The sequence below is a fragment of the Paroedura picta genome, chromosome 10 (assembly GCF_049243985.1).
Source record: "Paroedura picta isolate Pp20150507F chromosome 10, Ppicta_v3.0, whole genome shotgun sequence".
Classification (NCBI taxonomy): Eukaryota; Metazoa; Chordata; class Lepidosauria; order Squamata; family Gekkonidae; genus Paroedura; species Paroedura picta.
This window is the reverse complement of record NC_135378.1, coordinates 65,365,121-65,387,023: the sequence shown is the minus strand read 5'-3', so window position 1 is coordinate 65,387,023 and position 21,903 is coordinate 65,365,121. Positions and strand designations below refer to the sequence as shown.

Below are 21,903 nucleotides of genomic sequence, written 5' to 3'. Positions count from 1 at the left end.
ACATACACATGAATCATTTTCAAATGCTTTAGATCATCAGTAACATAAATAAAACAGGACTGGCGTGGTAGGAGGAGTTGGTACTCATCGCCTTCCTGACTGGCCGTCCATCCAATGAATCAGGTAGGTTGTCCTACTGCTGGCCTCATCCCCCCACCCCAACTTCTTTCACCTGGAAGAAATACCAGCCTGTTCTACTAGACTGATGGCAAAAAGTAAGCCAGCCAGTGAGGGAGGAAGAGAGGGGACCTGGGACCATGATTGCAGGGAGGGCAGTTATTCAGCCAGTGACTGAGGCCTGGGCCTCGCTGCCACATGGAGAGGGGCAGTAGTGCTGCAACCCAAGGTGTCGCTTCCTGCCATAAGGTCGGGTGGCCAGTGTGTAGGAGCTGGGAAGGAGGGGGAGCGAGCCCCGGCCTTGGTGCTACTGGTGTGGGGGGGAGGCCACCGCAGGGAGGCAGGAAAGAAGGCTGGGAGGGAGGGGGCCGCCACGATGCAAGGCCTCACTGCCACCTGCCTGTCTATCTACACCTGCCTGCAAGCTGTGCACTTGCGCAGCTATGTTGGCAGCTAGGATCTTGCCTCCTGGCATGTGGTCAGGTGGCCAGCGGGTGGGCAGGAGCTGGGAGGAGGGAAAGGTCCTGGCCTTGGAGCCACAGGGGAGAGGCTAGAATGCCTCAACAACACTCCCCCCCAGCTCCAAGCAGTCCCACTGTGGCCTTACAAGGCCTTGGTGGTGCCAGCCTGGGGGGGGGGGAAGCAAGAACACCCCACTGGTGCTCGTCCTGGCCCCAAGCGACTCCGCCATGGCTTTGTAAGGCTTTGGTGTAGCTGGTCCGGGGGGGGGGGGGAGCTAGAGCTCATTGTATTTTTAATGCAAAGGGCTTTCCTGCTAGTAATACAAAAAAACATGATCAAAACAGACACTGGTCAGAGCATTATACAACTAAAAGAAGTAATGAAAAATCAAAAGACAGTTAAAACATAGGATCGCCAAGAGTTGGACACAACTGATTGGCTAACATCATCATCACACGAAAATTTCTTCATACTACACATGACTGAGTAAAAACGTGTCCTAAAAAGCATTTCACTCATTCCGAAAGAGAAAACACTCCATAGCATTTTGTTCAGTGCTCCCCCCCCCCCATTTCCTGATAGGATATTTTTTTTGCTCCCCCCCCCCCCCCAAGAGCTTTCATATCTTTAGGCAAAGGAGAGGTAAAGATTATTATTAAAAGATTCTGAATGCCATCTGTATTGAATAGACTAGTGCAGGCCTTGAATTGTCTTGCTAATCACTTAATATTGAAGTATACAAGTCTTCTGAAACGGAAGAATAAAACCCTGAAGTTTAGGCTGCAAGCCAATTTGGGCTCCTGAAATTGAGCCAGCTTGGAGCACAACCAAGCTGAGTACATTATAGCTAGCAAAACAAAGGCCTCAAAGAGTGCTGCAATTACTTGTGATTGAAGAAATAATTTACAAGTGAATTATTTTCTGATCTTTAGCCTAATTTTCTGCTTGTCTGAGAATAGCTCATGATTTCCTCTGAATCATCTATTATTAACTAATCGTTTGGTTTTCAACAGCCATGGAGAAGGGATAGCACCTTGCAAGAGGAGGTCACCTAGAAGGAGTGACAAACACCTTAGGTCAAATTCTCACAGGTGGTCATGCCAGGAAACAGAATCACTGTCTCTCTGCCCAGTTCTACATCCATTCTGAACCACTGGGAATGCTCAAAGTGATGAGGGCTTCAGTGATGGCTTCTGACAAGCTTGCCCTCATTTCTTTCAAGGGCTCTTTCAGGCTGACCTCTTTACCAGTGAGTTACAGGCCCTCCTCAAGCTGCATGTACACATGTGCAATTCAGGGCTTGTCGTAAATGCACTTTACTTGCAAAACATACCAAGTTCAGTCCCTGGCATCCCTAGTCAAAGGGTCTCTGGTAGCAAGTGCTGGGAACGAGCTTTCATTTTTGAAAGGCATTTGTGCTAAAATTGCCACAAATCAATATTCCCTCTTTGGACAGGCCTGCAGTTACAGCAAACAGCCCCTAAGGTACTTTTCTGACAGGTTTGCCCCCCTGATTACTGTAGGGCAGGGGTAGTCAACCTGTGGTCCTCCAGATGTTCATGGACTACAATTCCCATGAGCCCCTGCCAGCAAACGCTGGCAGGGGCTCATGGGAATTGAAGTCCATGAACATCTGGAGGACCACAGGTTGACTACACCTGCTGTGGGGCATGGGGTGAACAGCCTCCATTCCTGCCCTTGACATCACACTGAGATAAATAAATGAACAACAATCATAATGAAGTTATTGATTTGGAACATTTTTATGCCACATTTCCAACCAATCATAGAATCATAGAATTATAGAGTTGGAAGGGGCCATACAGGCCATCTAGTCCAACCCCCTGCTCAACGCAGGATTAGCCCAATCAAGGTGCACAAACTGGATGATAGTCATTCAACTCCCCTGGGGAGCTTTCTTTAGGAGTGGACACCCCACCAGCCACAGAAGCAATCACCCCCATCTCTCAGGGAAGCATTTACTGTCTCCCTGCCAGCTCCACCCTTGCAGCAGACTGAAGCAGCCGGCAGGGGCAAGAGATCTACAAACAGGTGGTTAAGTCTGAAATTTCAAAAAAAAAAACCAAAAACGAACCACATCTTGAGGCTGTAGAAGCTGAAAAATACCTCATGCAACTGGACAAACTGGTACAGTCCCAATCAGAAGGAACAGGAGAGATTTTATCTGCAAAGTGCTTCGTAAACTGATCACAGTGTGCTTCTGAGCAGACCACCCCCTCCTAGTTAAAAGCTAATCTTCTATCTACATTGGCTGTAGGGAATATTTAAGCACCGTCACAGAGGTGATGAACTGATGGGCACGCTAACCTTAATTTGAATTAGTAGCATACATTATATTCTCTGTGACAATTAGCACAACACAGTAATAGCACCACAAAAATTGATTAACAAAAACAGTGGCAAATACTTTTTCTGCTGAGCTACTTAGGCATTTAAGAGCATTAGCTGCTCTCTACCATTCTGTCCGCTATTTCTATTTCTTGGGTAAGGTAAAGGTAAAGGTAAAGGTATCCCCTGTGCAAGCACCGAGTCATGTCTGACCCTTGGGGTGACGCCCTCTAGCGTTTTCATGGCAGACTCAATACGGGGTGGTTTGCCAGTGCCTTCCCCAGTCATTACCGTTTACCCCCCAGCAAGCTGGGTACTCATTTTACCGACCTCGGAAGGATGGAAGGCTGAGTCAACCTTGAGCCGGCTGCTGGGATCGAACTCCCAGCCTCATGGGCAAAGCTTTCAGACGGCTGCCTTACCACTCTGCGCCACAAGAGGCCCTTTTTCTTGGGTAAAGGCACTGTCAATTAATGCTTGTCATATGTACAACACCTCTAGGCCCTGAGTAAATAAATAAAACCATTACATGCTATGTAATGATTTCAATATCACATATATTTGATAGAAGTCTGATGAGGCCAATAGCAGTGGCCAACAGGTAAAGAAAAATGTTGAATACATGGGGTAGAGGGAGTGAGAACTAGGGTGTAACTTTGATTAGGATTAAACTGTGACCCTCTTACCTGTATTACCAATTTAGTAACAGCACTCTGTGTTTACTAGCTTTTTGATAAACTAGTTCAGCATGCCCAAAGTGTGTGGATTACTTCATGCTATATGCATGTATGTGCAAAAACTTAGAATGGAGTCTCCTTGAGAAAAGAGGAAGGCAATGGACCTAAGGTCCATCCATTCAATGTTCTCTCTCCTTACCTGGGGTTTCAGTACTAATGCAAAATGCTGGCTGTGACCTATCACCTGTGTTTTTATGCAAACACACACACCAGCAACTTAACTGGAACATTGTAGCTACAGTTAAGACTATGGGAGGATGTGGACCAGAAAAGTACTACACAGAATAAAGCTGAATATGCTTTGCTTTTTAATCTGCTGGGCATATTAAAGTATCAGCTGCCTTTGAATGTAGAAATTACTGCAGTTGCTTCCATGTACCACTATATTTCAAGACAAAGCTACAATGCAGATAATTTAAAAAACTAAATTTGGTGTAAAGGAAGAAAGAACCAAATAGTAACATTGCCTTTTAGTATAATTCTCCTTTTCTTGATGGTTTCAAGATATCCTCAGTACGTTCCTTTTACTTTTTCAAACAGAATAATATAATAGTGCCCTGGCCTTCACTGCAGGGGGTGCCTGTGGTTGCTGACAATCATGAAGAAGGGCAGGGGGGCTGTTATGCAAGCCCCTGTCACCGCATGTCAAGCCATCAGTCACCCCACCTCCAAGCTGCCCACTTGGTCAGTTGCACCATGTGGGTGGCTGCTGGCCTCCAACAAGGAGGCTGCCCAGCTGGCGGGGGAGCTGGGGGGATGGAGGGGTCCCCGGCATTGGCCCCATGAGCCAGCCTGGCTTCAGTGGGAGGAGGGCTGTGGTGGCCACACAGCCCACTATCCATGCTGCCTGCCTGCCACACGTGGTCCCAGGCCAACTCCGCACTGCATGCTTGCCCACCCACCATGTCCAGCTAGGTACTGGATTCCCTTGAGGAGGGCTGGCAGCTGGGTGTGTGTGTGTGTGTGTGTGTGTGCATTTTGTGGATGGAATAGTGGGGAAGTGATATCATATAGCAGTCATCTAAATCTTCCATTTCCTTCAGGAGAAGAGATCTCTGTAGTTAGGAAATAATTTGTAATTCCAGGAGAACTCCAGATCCTACCTTGAAACCAATAACTTTACAAACGTGTACTGATGGCTGCATGTAAGTTTCTCCAGTGGGCACATAATAAATCCTTAGGGCCATTTCAAGTTAGAAAAACAGTTTATGAGGGTCCCTGGGGGTCATTTTCCTGATCCAAATTAGGCACATAAGCACCCAGTAGCTCAGTTCCCAGAAGTGAATGTCCAGTACACATCTGACAGACAAATGGCCTGGCAGCCACAAACACTTTATGATGTATGAGTTGGTCATAAAATGTTATGGAAGCTGGATCTGTGATAACAGCTGCAAGGCGAGAATGGCCTTATAACAATGAAAAAATGCCTTGTTTCTAGAAACCATGTGACTGAGTTCTCCAAGCAATACTCTCCCTGGCCAAGTTTATTTATTTACTCATTGCATTTATATACCGCCCTCCCTTTAGGCTCAAGTTGTCAGAACATACCACAAAGCTAAAGGTATCCCCTGTGCAAGCACCGAGTCATGTCTGACCCTTGGGGTGACGCCCTCCAGTGGTTTCATGGCAGACTCAATACAGGGTGGCCTTGCCAGTGCCTTCCCCAGTCATTACCGTTTTACCCCCAGCAGCAATCTGGGTACTCATTTTACCGACCTCGGAAGGATGGAAGGCTGAGTCAACCTGGAGCCGGCTGCTGGGATCAAACTCCCAACCTCATGGGCAGACAGCTTCAGACAGCATTTCTGCCACTTACCACTCTGCACCACAACAGGCCCCCACCACAAAGCTACATAGCTTCTAATATACAATACGAAATAGTTGGTAGCTATGGACTGACGGACTTTAGACAAGGCTACAAGTCACCATCAGATGTTCTTCAGAAGGATATTGAAGACTGGAGGTGCCATCCACCAAGTGAATGCAGTGACCTGGGCTACATATTATTTTGCTGAACTCTGCAGAATTGCCTCATCCTAACCGTAAAATCCGGAACAACATTTTTAACAAGCTGAAGTCTGTTACTCAGCAACTATCCCAAAATGCAGCTGCCCTAATTTCCTTTTTGGCCAGTCAGTCAGTAACCTTTTATTGGCATAAACATTTTCTTTTCTAGAGATGATGATCCTTTGACATTTCAAAGGATGGGCATTTTTCAGGTTACCTCACCCGAAAACTAAAAAGTAGCTTAGTTATTCACAGCACATGGCATGTGTTTCTTAAGGTGCTCCTTACAGACAGTACCCACATTGTTTTAAGCGGAAAGAACGGACACCCCCCCCCCCCTCCATCCCATCCATCCAGTCTTCAACAAGGCCTGAACGAGGGAACACTGGTTCCTGGACTTCTCACAAATAACTTTTTTTCCCCAACCCAAATACTTCAGTAAACATCACTTTCTCCTAGGGAAACATTTGAGATTGTCGTCTTTATTTACTCTTCTCTCAGAAGGGGTTTGTGTTGAAAAAGTAAGGCTCTGTTCTAATATATCAACTAATACTGGCATTAAGTGGGGGTGTTTTCCAATCTTCCTAATGTTTCCTGTTTTTTTAAATTACTTGTCAGGTAGCTCTTATTGCCAGGACAACTTTCCCATAGATAATACAAAGCATAATGGATGCCGCTGTGCAATAATGGGATGCCCAAACAGGAGCCTATTTTCTCTAATGGGCCACTGGGTGAAAGCACCAACAGGCCCCAAAGTAGGACACACACGATGCCTCGAGTTATGTCTGTGCATGAGCACTGCGTCATCGTTTACGTTCAACCAGACTTTTAAAAAATAAGGGAAAGAAAATGTACCCAATTCATTTGAGATGCTTTGTGATCACTGAATAGACCGGGAATAATAATGAAAACCACGTTGACGCTAACAATTCATCCTGCAGGCATAAAAAAAATATGAAAAGGGGCAAATTTGCACTCAGCTACCAAAGGATTCCAAAATAACATTAGATATTTAAAAAGAGAGGCTCCATTTATCCTTCATTGAGTCTTTTCCTGTGGCTCTTTCTCCCCTTACTATATTTAGCTCTCATAAGAGCTGCTGATCTGGCACAGACTTCAGAATCTGTGTTAATCTGGAGAAAAGGCATGAGACAGGAGGCGACGGATCTACTTTTATGTTTAAAATAATAATTTTTGCATCATGAGCAGTACATGAAGGCCTAGCTGTGCTTCTTACATTCATCTCTATGATGGCCTCATGAAATATGTTGTCAGCAGTATTGCAGTTTTACTGATAAGACAATTAAGGTCGATGTCACTGAGGCCACCGGCTCAAACCCAGCCATTTTGTCATAGCTGATCAGGGCTATGAAACAAGGTAGTGAAGTTAATGTTATCTACCGAATCATATCAAATTCTGTGCATTAAAACTGAGCTGTCATGAGTTTGTAATCTGAGAGTTATTTGTTTTAGGAAGTGTATATGTATGATGCCAAAATGAGTTCATGACACAAACAAATCCTATTGTATGTGGAGATATAAACATTTGGAAACAAAGCCATTTTTAAGAAGACACATTTTTAATAGATTCTCCAGAAATTTTGGGAAAGATTGACATATATGCTATATTTTCTTATCAAACCTAAGCTTATCTTACTGTTTTGCCTTAAAATACACAATTTATAACTTACTTAGCATATGAAACAATAGTATTTGGCTTATGACTATGTAAAGTATAAATATTTGTCTATTCTGTAAAAATATAGCCTAAATTAAGGTGACCAGATTGTCCCACAGGAACAATCTGGGGGTACCCAGCAAATTATATTTATGCTGAAATTATATATTACAATACCATTTTTGCATTCTATGCGTTCTATGAAACATTTTGGCTGCTCCATATAGACCCAGTCAATGGTGTCCTGCTTTACCAATGTTACAATCTGGTCACCTTAGCCTAAATCAGAGGGAGGAAGGCAGAAGCTGTAAATCAGGCTTTGTCAACCAGGACTTCATGAAACCCTGAGGTTTCTTGATGGCTCTGGAAGGGTTTCCTGAATGGGTGGAAGTTAATATATATTTTAATATATTTTTTAAAATTGTTCAATGTTTATTGGGACATATGACCACATATGAGTTGAGGAGTTGAATAATGGTGTAGAGTGGTTAGTAGAATATTGGTCATATTGACCCCCCTTCCAAAATGGCCAATGATGGGCCTGGAGGCAGTGGGAAGGGGAGGGGCCCTGGGTGGGTGTGTATACCCCTATGCTTCTCAATCATACTCTGCACAATCATGCCACTTCTGGGGCTTTTTGAAGCCTGAATAACATTTCAGGAGTTTCTCAAATGTAAAAAAAAATCTGAGAAAGACTGCTGTAAACAGAACCTTATTTTACCTTAGCACATGTATCTTAATTTTTGCCTTCTTAGGGGGAAGTATAAACTTTGCCAGAAACAAAATTTAATGTATTATTTCGACACAGACATTCACAATACATAGAGTTCATGTTTTCAACAGTGGACAATAATTAAGCAAATCAACCCAGAAAATACATTGCATAAGTCTATTCTATCCACTCACATCACACGCTTTTCTACAATGCTGGGGTGTATGTGTGATTGGAATATTATATTGAACTGGGTGCCGTTCTAATTTTATCGATAAGACATTCATAATTTTGAACATAAAAGCTACAAGGATAGCACAATGCCTAATAGCAGATTTCAATTTAATAGTGGAAGTATCTATATCGGAAATCTGTACTTGACCAACTGCAGTAATATCAGGCATGTTTTACTACCTCTTCAAAGCTAAGATTTAGTAACGTACTTATTTTCCATTCACTTTACTGCATTTTACCTGTCTTGTCATTTTGCTTTGCTGGTAGTTTTAATGACAGTCGCCAGCTTCTACATATTCACACATCAAGGAAGATTCAGCTTCCAGTTCACAAAACACTAATGCAATTTTCAGTTCCAAAAATAACATCTAAGCATAAATATGGTTCTCGGTGACATTGATTCTAAAAATAAGCGTTGCACAGATCAAAATAGGAGGCCAATGACTTCCTCCCTCCAGCAGCTTTTTAAGCTGTGGCTTGGCTCATTGTGCATCACAGCAAGGGATTGTGGATAGTTTTTCAGCTGCGTCTTCACTGAGAGAAACTATGCGAAAGAATGGGAACTCGGACCAAAAAACTGCAGAGACAGGAAAGTGGCAGTTACTAAATCCTATAGAATCTGATGACTTTCATTGGCATACAAAAAGATGACAGAAAAAGTACACTATAAAGCATTAACTGTTCTAAAATTACAAGACCTCGAATCAATAACTTGAGAGTTTTTATTTCCTAGTAGGAAAATGATCTTCGTCTCATCATCAAGTCCATGTTGTTTAGAAAACAGTGAGTTGAGGAGTTGAATAATGGTGTAGAGTGGGCAGTAGAAAAACACATGCAGGAAGTCTTCAATACAACCAGAGTTACAGGGACATATTCTTGAATAGGGCCTTTTTGAAAATCTCCTTTGAAGAACAGCAGGGGGAAGAGCAATAAATCCTGCTAGCATAAATTCTCATCACAGCTGGGGGGCTGTTAAGTGGTACATGTGAATATGCAACAAATATGAAGCAAGAGACCCCTAGCTTGGCAAAAGTCCCAAACTCAGAGGAGAACATGATCCTCTGGCTGTCTATTGTAATTCCATGTCCAATACTCTACACCAGCCTTTTTCAACCTTTTGACTGTGGAGGAGCCCCTGAAATAAATTTTTAAGCTTGGAGGACCCCCAGAAGTGATGTCAGCTGGCCATGCCTCCCTAGCATGCCCCCTGGAAGTGTCATGTCACTGGAAGTTACATCACCATCTGCACCCTTTGCTCTCCTTTTGCTACTTCTCGCATCTTTACCACTACTATGGCAACTCTGCCTTATGTGGCGTTGAAAGCATGGAAGGAGCTGAGAAGACAGCCCAGATTGCCCCCCCCCCATACCTTGACACAACCGACTTTGATTTTTACACCCCCGGCCCACCCACTGAGCCCTCTGAGTGGAGGGAGCCAGTTACAAAGCTTGTGGCCAAGTCCATTAAGGTAGGAGGGGAAAGGCTGCGGACTCTCTCTGGCCACAGACCCCTGGTTGATAATCCCTGCTCTGCACTTTAGGCTTCCATATGCATAGGATTCAGTTGCCATAAATACAGAAAACTAAACCCTATATTAGAGAACTGTTGTGAAGGGTCAGATTTAGATTTCTTGATTAGTACCATCATTTTCTCATGGTAATAAAATGGGTTGAAGAAGCTGTTTAACTAGAATCCTGGAGCCCTTCTTGTAGATAAGACCCCTGTTGTAAAAGAAACCAGTTTTTTGGAGAAAAGGTAGGAGTCATAAATATTGACGCTTGCGCAGAAGTATAGTTAGGCTTATTAGCATAGTAGAATCACCGCCTCTGGGTGGACTTAGAGCTCATTTTAATGCACATACATGTATGGAAATTGTATGTTTGGTGCGCATAGGGAAAAGAGTGTGAGCCCGGCCCAGGACTGCCCTGGGAGGGACAGTTTAAATGGAATTTTCCTGGTTGAACTTTATAAAAGATTGCTTTGGACCAGCGAGTTTTGAGTAAAGTCTTGGTTTTCACCAAAGAAGGCTAAGCTTTGCTCCTGTTTGCGCAAACATAAACCTACTTTCTTACTGAAGTCTATTTGTGAGATTTATTTGGCCTAACAGTTGTAAGCGACTATTAATCTCCATCCAATATGTGTTGATGCTGCTCCACTGCAGCACAAGAAAAGGAGCTAGAAGTCTACCAGTGCTATCCAAAGCAGCATTACATTTATTTATTTATTTAGATTTAAATTTTATACCACCCTTCCATATGGCTCTGGGCAGTTTACATAAAACATCATGGGGTAATTACATGGAACATCATAACAAATACAACAATCATATCCAATCTGGATGGCCCAGACTAGCCTTTCATCAGATTTCATCAGATCCTAAACAGGATTGGCCTTGGCTAATCCTTGGATGGAAGACCACAAATACTTGGCTATGTTGAAAGGCCACAAAACCTTGGCTTTCACATGTCTGAAGTAGAAATTTATTCTAACAGAGGCAGACAGTGGAAAATCATAGCCAGAAATCATTTGGAACTAGACAACACTTTCCACCACCAAACACACACACATCAATGGACTAAGTGAACACTGCATTGACCATCAGTACCACGTTCACTATAGCTCAGGGGTAGTCAACCTGTGGTCCTCTAGATGTTCATGAACTATTCCCATGAGCCCCTGCCAGCAAAGGCTGGCAGGGGCTCATGGGAATTGTAGTCCATTAACATCTTGAGGACCACAGGTTGACTACCCCTGCTATAGCTGATCACTGTATGTGAACCTTTGAGTTACACAAAGTTATTCCTTAGGGTTGTCTTGTTTTGTTTTTGTTTTTTAAATTGTGCTCATCTGCCAGCTACTCAACATATATATAAAGAAATAAAGAAAGAACAAGTGAAGCTTTTAATACTGGAGGGCAAGCGGCAGGAAATTTCTGTGTGCTAAAATGCAGGCACAGTGCCAATTTCTAAAATAAATGTTAGCTATATTTATGTGCAGCATCCCAAAATGAAATAAGAACCTTTGCGTGTGTGTTATTGTTAAATTACATTTCTGTTGCCAAGTACCCAGTTTATTGGAAAAAAATGCAGTTTTTTTGGGATATTGTGGTGTGTGAGGAGTAGGCTTAGAAACAATGCTTGTTTTTCGTTGTTTGCAATAATAACTGATGGGAGAGGGTGGGGTTGATAAAAATGCTTAGAGCAGGCCCTACTCTTCATAGCATCTTTCGAAACCTATCACTCTAAAATGAAAAACATGGAGCAAAAGATGAATTATTATTAGTTGCTTCACATGGCCAGCATTCTGCTCCTAATTACTTTATAATCTTCCTTCTCAAACACTTTACATATTGAAATTTAATCATCTGCAACAGGATGTTCTTCAAGACAGACACCCGCTAAACCTAATCAAAACTTCAAGGATTTTGGGCTTTATATCACTACATCTTTTGAAATGAGAACTCTGAACCCATCTTGGCTATTGAAAGTTTATTTCTGCTCAGCTTCAAAATGTTCTCATTTATCAATTCAATTAACAACTGCCTTTTTCAAACCTCAACTTAGAATCACAGAAATTAGCTAAACAGCTTCCTAAATAAAGGAGCATAATTAACTTCCCTTCAGCCAAGAATTTCCCACCTCCACAGATATCTTCAGTTAGGCAGATAAATCTGGCAGATAAAAATATACTAATAGCAAAGTTGACCAACACCTTGAATACTTAAATCCAGTGACTAGAGTTGAGAATATGTAAGACAGGTCTTTCTGAAAACCTGAAAAAGGCCCCAGGTTTGCAGAAAAATTAGATTAAAAAAAAAAAAACCATTGAGGGTTTTTTTTTTAATGAAAATGATATGAGGAGTGCCTGTAGCTTTAAGCAATGAATTTCCTCAGTTGCTGTTGCTAAGCAACCACAGCACTCCATGTCTGATTCTGTCAGTAAAAGGGAAGGGCAGGGGCATTTCCAGCCCTATTTTTGGCCTTTGATGGAGGACTCACTGGGATTAGGCCAAAGGCTCCAGGTCGAGAAATTCTTGGAGGATGGACTCCATGACATTATACCCTGCTGAAGTTGCTTCCTTCCCCAAACCTCACCATCCCAAGGCTCCACTCCCAAATCTCCACAAATTTCCCAACTCATAGCTGGCAACCTAAGGGAATCAGATATCTGCAGCTGAGAGATCCATTGCTATTGCAAGTTAGCAACCCTAAAAGGAAAGGAGGAAGCAAGAATATGGGAGAGGCTTTGAGGTTTTCAGAAAAGGGAAAGATGAAATACTGGAGGAAAGAAGAAGTGAGATGCCTCCCACAAGTCCATATGTAGTTTTCAATTTCTACGCAAATATGGAAGTTTCAGACATAAGGACTAAGGAACTATTAGAACCATAGAAGGCAAACACAGAAGTATGGTGGGAAAGCAGAATAAAGATTTCTCAGCTTCACTGGGACAATCAGTGTTGGTGGCCATTGGCTATTTGCCTTCGGGTGGATTCAGCCATCTGTGGATATAAAGATGAAAGATCTTTTCCTACACTTGACTCCAGTTTTACTGAGCCCAGTAAAACTGACTCTTGGGTCTGTAGGATCTATGCCATGCCATGAAATCTCCCTATTCACGCTCTTCTTTCTGAAGTTTCATTAACTGAAGAGGTAGGAGGGATGATTTTATCCCCTTCCCTTTATTATTGCAGGTCCAACCTATGCATGATCTACAATTAGGGTAGCCAGGTTCCCTGGTTCTCCACTTTCCCTCCCCAAGCTTGCCCCAAACTGGAAGAAAGCCACATTTTAACACAATGTGCTCACATCACCCAGCAGTGACAGCGGCATGTTGGGGTCTTCAGGGAGAGGGTGTGACCCAATGTTTTTTTGGGGGGGGGGCAAAACTCTATGGTTATATACAAATTCTACCATATAATTTTGTCTAAAAGTCAGAGTATTGCCCCCTGACATCTCCAATGTGCTGATATCACTTCTGGGTGATGTCATCACATCATGTAACCCCTCCCCACTCCCAGAAAGTGCCTCCAACCCACCACCAGCAGTGCTGATGGACCTGGCTACCCACAATCCTAGGAATCTGCTTTCGTGGGATTGGAAAGGACTTTGGGGGGGGGGAGGAGCAAGTTCTATATCCATCAATGCCTTCCACTGATAGATCACTGGCTCCAATTCAGTTACTCTAGATAGAACATACAGTTGCAGACTACCTAACCTTATGGATTAAGGAAATTCTCCCGCCCCCCATTCAAACCTGCACCCGTGTAATCTATTGTACTATGTTTTAGAAACATAGGGAAGGCAGCTCAAAGTGATTTGGTGACACTAGCAGGGCAGCAGCAATGCAAAGAGGCAAGAGCAAGCACTAAACATGCCCATTGCTGAGTCATCCCGTGTTGCAGCCCTTGTCCAATTGTGGTGGTCCTAGGTAGCCCTATGGACTGACTGGGCAGTGAACCAGCATTGGAAAGAAGTTTACCTCTATCTCAGCTTCCTAGTTCATGTCGCAAGTTGCAATTAGGCCAAACAAACCGCTCGTGAGAATGGGTCAAGAAGTCAAGATTACAGACCAAAATATTACGTGTGAAGGAAAAAGGAAATCTATACTCGCAGGATAAACTGAAATTAATTAATGTAATTCAACATGCCTGTTATTTTAAAATACAACCTGGGGTATGAAGAGCACATTTTAAAAGTAAGCAAATTAACGTATAGCTGTGTGATATGTATCCAAATAAGCTGAAAGCAGTGGGTTATTTCATCAATTGATTCCATTTTCAATAATTCGTTTTTGCAATCTACTTTAAAAGGGCATTTTTCTTAATTATCTTCAATTCTGATAATAGCATGATAAACATATTTATTAATTGAAGAGGAAATGTTGGAGGTGCCATATTCAACTCAGTATCTTTGTAACAATCAAGGCTGGATCTTGCATTTTTGCAGAGCACACATTTCTCCTAGTGCTGTGGAGGTAATACTCTACTGCAGAGTTTACTTCCTCTTGTACTAGGCACTTTCATTTGTAACATCCAAGGCTTTTTCAATGAGACTCAATAGACCTAGTACAGCAAATATCTGTGTCCACCACTCCTGAAGAACAGCATGCATGAAGCAAAGGCATAGAATCCAAACACCAATATTCTAATTAACAGAACATGATCCCTAACTTTTTTGAGCCATTGGGCACCTCTGGAATTATGATATAGGGCAGTGGGCTCAGCCGCAAAATGGCTGCTGCAGGAGGTGGAGCCAAACACAAAAGGTCAGGGAGTATATAGCTTTGACAGTACCTTTTCAACATTTTGAGCAGACACTCTATTCAACACAATGATTTCTAGAATTAATACACTGCTTTAAATATTTTCATGCATACACATAAAATATATATACATATTGAACTAGCCAAGAAATCCTTATCTGGTAGGATCTGTCTTCATTTTGTAGGTATCTAACCTGACTATCCCACTTTCTAAAAACCCTCTCCTGGTGAAAAGAAAGAAGTTGGTGCCCACAGATCCCATGTTGGGGACTAGTGACATAAAAATTGACTAAACACAGTGTTTTTACTTATATACACTATTTTATTTCTGTTTTATTTATAGTATTAGCATTAGGGATGCCAGACCCCGCATCTTGCTTTGGTGTTATTTCCCCCCTGCTTTGGGGGTTTCAGAAAGCGGGCGGAAATCCCTCCCAAAATAGACACTGTTGTGGCAATCCCTCCACATAAAACACTCCCTCTGGAACTCACCAGAACTACGAAGAACATCCTGATGCCACCTGGAATTGATGTCAGCATCCCAGGGTCATCAGGGGGTGACACTTTGAGGCCAATCTTTTTATCATAGAGTTTTCTCCAAAGACATAGCCTCGACCCTTGACGTCACTTCTGGGTGACATCAGCCTGCCAGATGCTCTTCTGGGTTTGGGTAAGTGCGGGAAGGGGAGTTTCCTGAGAGTGCCCACTCCCCTGTCAACAGTGCGGCAGTGCCTAGCAACCCTAGTAAACTTACATTATTTGCTAGAACTCAGGGGTAAAAGTGGCTTCTCCTTTGCTTCAAATTCAGTTTCTAAGACAAAGGGAATTAGGAAAAACAAAAGACAAAATGGAAGTAAAACTGCCCTGCAGATTGCCTAATGCTCACCCAATCCCATCTCATCCAACAGCAGAAATATTCATTACTACTCTATCTGAGGGAAGCATGCCTCAATAGATAACTCCGTGAAATTCTTAAGAGCTGATCTATATCTGTGCACTGAGACAATCCACAGCAACATCATGAGCCAAAGAACCCACTACAGCAGCATATCATTGGTGTGAGCACACAGTGAACAAACAATGTATGCCTAACTGGTATTATAAATGTGCAAAAGAATACAGCAAGAAGCTACAGACATCCTATTAAGTCTGACCAACTATGACAGACTGGTGAGCCTTCAGTGACTCCACTCATCCTACACTTGAGACAGGGAGATGTAGGAAGTGAGAGCTAATAAAGCAAAGGAATTAAATGCATGAACCAAGAAAACTGTTTTTTAAGTCATTCTTGTGAGCCGCCCCAAGACCGCTTGGGGAGGGGCGGCCTATAAATAAAAAACAAACAAATAAAATAATCAGACTGTAAACCTGGCTTTCATGCATGATTCGGGTCTAATCGTTCTTTGGGGGAGCCTAGGTTAAAAAGAAGCATAAGACATATTCAAGTGTAATTTGGACCCTAGTCAGTCCCTCCTCTGCATGAAGTGAGAAAACAATGAACAACCATCTTAGGCATGATTCTGTTTGTTTGTTTGTTTGTAATTTATATACCATCTATTCCATGGAGAGGACTCTTTCCCTCTCCAGTCCGATTATGCACAGGAAGGTTAAGCCAGGCAGGCACTCACTTGGCAGCAGGGCAAATTCCTGCCAATGCACTACGTTACCATCAGCCCAGTTCCTTCCCAGCCCTGATCCATTTTAGGGCTTCCAATGCCCTGTGTTTTGTAACATGAGTACCACTGGTGACTATGCCAGGCCAATGCATATAGGAAAAAGCTGGTCCCTCCAGGTGAATGCCGCAAAGTCGATTGGGGCATTTTAGCCCCCTCTGGGCCACTGTAGGATGGGGAGGAGCTCAGGCCCAGCTCTTCCCTGACCACATGGGACTGCCATGGCACAGGCCCTGTTAAGGGAACGCGGATTCTCCTGCATTCCTTTCACCCAGGGCAAGTGAGGGCCCAATCTGCAGCAGGCCCAGGAGGAGGCCAGCCTGGAGGCTGCGTCATGTGGGAGCAGGGATTAGCCCCGCTTCCATATGAATGTCCTCTCGGCCTTTTCCGCTTGCACAGAATTAGCCAGATTGAGACATCCATTTCTCTTTTACAATGCAAGCCAGGAAAGCTCCATAAAATTTCATTTCTGGATGTCGGCAGATCCTCCAGAATAGGACAGGGCTCCCAAGGAAGCGAACACTTTCCCATTTTTGTAACTGAACTGTAGGATACATGTCAGACCTAACTACAGAAATGTTGTTTTTCTTTTCTATGTATGTAGCATGTGGACAACTTGTGCTCAAGCTAAATTTAAAATGAGAGCCAAAATAAAAACAAAACAAAAAACAAAAAATGAATCATCATTCTGGTAAAACTTTGACAGGAGGCCTCATGCTGGAAGAACTTCCATTGAATGTTATGGTTCACAGCCTGTAAATTATGAGTCATGCCTAAAGAAACTTGGCTTTGTTACTTCTTTCATGTCTGAATTAAAACTTATTCCAACACTCTTAAATTCTGGCTCCCACCACGGTAAAGTACAAGAGATGACTCACAAACTGAATTTCGAGCAACTGTATGTATAAATGACATGGACAAGAGTCATGGAATGCATGCTTCTTTTGTTATATTTTCTTGTGGTTTTCTCTTAAAGGAAAGCTGCAAATGGGTAGATAATAGCATTATTTTTATCATAAATGGTTTTGCTAATTCTACCAAGGTTGCAGTCTTACTTGGGAGCATGTCTCATGGAACACAGTAGGACTTGCAACTCAGGAAACATGATTATGACTGCAGGACAAATATGCCCACCACCATCCCCAAGATGCTTTTGTCCTGGTTTTGTTAGAATGTTTATCTGAGCTGCTTTGAATAAGGGGTTATCGGGGGTGGTGATGGTGGTTTTGGACTTTTGTTGTTGTTGTTAGGATGTTGCTAGATAGAATCTCAAACCATGCAAAATCATTGTGCTTTCTAATTCCCCATGCTATTTATAATCTCCTAACATTCCGCAGTCAATAATTTACTTTGACATTCATCCTATGTTATCTTTTTCTTCAACTCTTCTTCTTAACCTCTGCTTCAAAGGGCTTCTTCTTTAGTTATTTAGCCTTCTTTATTATACTTTTATCTCTCTTTACTGCATGACAGTCTAGAACCTTTGACCTTTGTCATCATGCATAATGTATAACAACATAAGCCATTCCAGTCCATTCCAAGTCACTCTTCACCCAACTCCTTCCCTTTTTCCCCTCCCCTTCTGTAATTTTCTGTATAAATGTGGGAGATATTACTATATTTTTCCTTTCAGTTGCACCTCAAGAAGGGGAGCTCTTTGACTCACCAAAGTTCCAGGTGAAACAGAGTTTGTTAGTGTTCAAGGTACCACTGAGCTTTTATTTTGTTTTGCTACAATAGGCTAACAGGGATACTTCTCTGGAATAACCTCATGGAGCCATCATAATGTGCTTGGTATATAGGTATACCTCGTAATAAGCTACTCAAACACAGGAATGAGGGCTACCACCCTAAATCTATTCTCATTACCACAAAGTTTGAGTCCAGTAGCAGCTTTAAGACCAACAAAGTCTTATTCAAGGTATAAGCTTTCATGTGTACACACAATACCCTTGTGTCGGACGAAGTGTGCATGCACACAAAAGCTCACACCTTGAATAAAATTTTGTTGATATTAGAGGTGCCACTGGACTCAACCTTTGTTCTGCTGCCGGAGGCCAACACGGCTACCCACCTAATGCTACTCTCATTAGTTATTTTAAGACTGTCTTTATTTTAAAGAGACAAAGGAATAAAGGCACGATCAGTATGAGCATCACATTTCTTCCCAGAAGTGTCAGGGGTATCAGAGCACAGAACTAAAGGACTATTATTTATTTATTCCTTAAAAGCAAGTTCATTTTAATTATACAGACTTTTCTTTGGCTCCAAACTCTTTCCAAAGACCTCCTCACTTTATTCATTTCTCACTTCTCCAAAATTCCTTTGAAGGCGTAGCTGGAAGCACAAAGCCACAGTCCATCAAAACAGACATGAGAAAAATGACTAACACTGTAAAAAAAACCTGCTGTTGCTGTCTGACAGGAGAAAAAGTAATAAACAGAAAATGTTGCCATTAACTAAGCAAATTTGGTGCAGAATTCTAATATTTTCAGAATAGTTTAAAATTCCACGGAAGCAGAGCATTACCCTTCCATTAGTTACTCCAGTTAATTACACACAATTCTATTGACATGATGTATGGTCACTGTAGCAGAACTGCAATGACTTGTCATTGAATCTTAGGATTCTTCCTTGCCATATTTCGTAAAGGTACCTTTTACTGAATTTCCACTGTATAAATTATTTTATATTCTATTTGTGACAATGGTTCAAAAAAGCATGCATTTCAGTGGCATTGTGAAAATCTGTGGCATATAATATGACTAAATTTAACCCAGAGGAATTACGAACAAATGGAACAATGTTAGCTTTGAAGGCACTAATTTAAAACACTGCGAAGCACGGGCAGAAAGCTAATTAATCAATTCAATAAATTCTAAGCAAATCGGGAATGCTACAGAGACTTCCAGTGGTCACTGGGCAAATGCTGTGACATGAGGCTGTCAGTCACAGCTGCACCATGTGCTGTCTAATGACCAGTCTTCTAGCTGCACTTTGATCACTTGGCAGCACTGCAGTAAAGCGATCCCATCATGACCTAAGTCTGATGGTTTGTTCATCTCATACCTAGTAAGATGTCAGTTTCAAAATGTTCTCTTCAATGCATTCTGTGTAATGATTCTCTGTTTTATTACTTTCCAATAAGTGTGAACTACACACCAGTGAGAAATCTGTAATCACTTAATGAATCTACATACACATTTGGCATGGGAGTATTGTGCATGCATGTGCGGGTTGCTGTGGTGCAAATGTAAGATTGCCCTCTCCCAAATATTGCTTGAAAATCAGAGGTCAGACTTTGAAAAAACACACCACCACAATTACCAAGCCAGAAAATCCTGCGGCATCTTACTGCAGTATGACCTTTAATAGGATACAGCCTACTATATGCTGGTGTTCAGCCAAAAAAAACACAAGAACTCTCCACTTCCCACTGATCTCCATAGCATTTTTTCTTAACTTCACTGTTTTAGTCCGCCAAAGTTCACAGGAGGAGGCAACTCTGCTTAGAGTTGCACTGTTAATCAATATACAGAAATGTCTCTTTCTTGCCAATCAGAAAATCTGAAGAGTCATGCAGCAAAACAGATTGCTAATATATTTTTTTCACAAAAGAGTGTTTAAGATTATGAAGGATTCTGGGCTGGGTAAGAAAGGTAAAGAGACAAATTTACTAACTGAATAAATTGCCTGGCAGTCAATCAATCAGGATGACGGGCAGAAATATTCCTATAGGCCGTGTATGCACACACAAACCTCAAAACAGAATTTCTTCCATTTGAGGCTCACATTTGAAGGAAAAATCTGGGCAATGAAACGAGTAAAGCCAGTGTCATTGCCCCAAGGCAGAGAAGTCACACTGGCCGTTGTGCAGTCTCGCAGATAGCTAATGCAGAAATGTACATATATGCCAGTGCAGTTCTTGCAATTTCTCATCGCATCTCTTGGATTATGGCTTTGAACATTTCCCCAGCACATGAGCTAGGTTAGAGGCCATCACAAACTGTACCAAAATATGTGATTTTGATATATTATGCAAAGTTAAATCAGAGAAACTGATATACCGTATTTGCCGGCGTATAAGACGACTGGGCGTATAAGACGACCCCCCCAACATTTCCACTCAAAATATAGAGTTTGTTACATAACATTACAGTACTATGGGCCACTATGGGCAGCTATGTCTATCCCAACTGAAGTGCACCCGGCGTATAGGACGACCCCCACACTCGGAGGCATGTTTTTCAGGGGGGGAAAGTAGTCTTATACGCCAGCAAATACTGTAGTTAAATTTGTATGGATATGGGAAATAAATGTTTAGGATAGAAAATAATGGATTGAGACACAAAGGAAAGTGAGGACAAGAGAGACGGATCACTATTGCTAAGTCATCCTGTCCACTTGATCATTAGGAACCTCAGATGGAATAGTTGTTTACATGGCCTAAGCAAAAACCAACACCATTCCTTTGGGAAGTGCTGCTGTTGTTGTTTTGCTTTGCAGACTGGAATACACATTTAACACAGTGAAAACTGTGATTGTTGATATTTTGTATATACTACTAGATCCTGCACAATCCAGCTTTGTTTTTAAGATGGTTGTTGTTGTCATTCCTCTTAAGTCACAGGTGACCTATGGTGCCCCCATAGGCTTTCCAAGGTAAAAGATGTTCAGTACCTCTCTCTGCATCATGGCCCTGGTATTCTTTGGGGGTCTCCCATCCAAATACCGGCCAGGCCAATCCGGTTTAGTTTCTAAAATCTGACATGATTAGGCTAGCCTCGGCTTATTAAGATAGCTGGTGCTTATTATAGGAAAAACGACAATCTGGCCATTTCAAAAGGGGAACTTAATTAAAGCATTCTGTCTAAAACCAATAATGGTATAATCTATATACTGAAAGGCTACCTCCTCCCATATTGTCCAGCCTGCAAGGTAATAAGTATCTTACAAGCCCTGCCCTCTGTGCCCTGCCTTCAGTGGTGAGATGGATGGCAACCTGAGACAGGGCCTTCTCGGTAGTGGTACCTCACTAATGGAATGCTCTTCCCCTTGAGGCTCTCCTGGATCCTACCTTGCTTTTTTAGGTACCAGGCCAAAACATTTCTGTTCACCCAGGTTTTAATTAAGGGGTTGATAAAAAAAAAACAACAACTCTATTTTACTCTGGAAATTGTCAGTGATCTGTTTTTCACCTGCCCAAGGTAGATTTTTATGCTGGATATTAATAATTAATCGCCAGGGTATTGTTTTAATGGGGGATTAAGAGTTTATATGTACTATTATTATTTTATGTAACCCACTGTGAGATGGCTTGACTGATAATGGTGGGTAATAAATCTAATAAATAATAATAATTTCTAAACAAATAAATAAAATATAATCACTCAGTAGCCCTAGTTTTCTGGGAGCCCATTCCACCAGGAATACTGGTGGAGTTCTATGTGTGTCCCCCAAAAATCAAAACAACAAATAACATGTCACACATGCAGTCAAATAGAGACCACCGGGGCAGCCAGATTTTGGAATGGGTTTGGGTGAGACTGGCTACGCAACGTTCCTCATTTTTAAAAAAAACACTTGCATCCCGCCCCCAGAAGCCATTTTCCTAGCATTAAGAACACTGCTGTTGCCTCCTCACTTTAACTTAGCTGGTGATTGCAGCATCTG

At 42.2% G+C, this 21,903-nt stretch overlaps 1 protein-coding gene across 16 annotated transcripts in view; it reads right to left on the bottom strand.

Moving 5' to 3' along the window:
* The window catches only part of CAMK2D (calcium/calmodulin dependent protein kinase II delta), a 146,466-nt gene that overhangs the window by 82,290 nt on the left and 42,273 nt on the right, over positions 1 to 21,903 (bottom strand). The gene's annotated exons all lie outside the window — the stretch shown is intronic.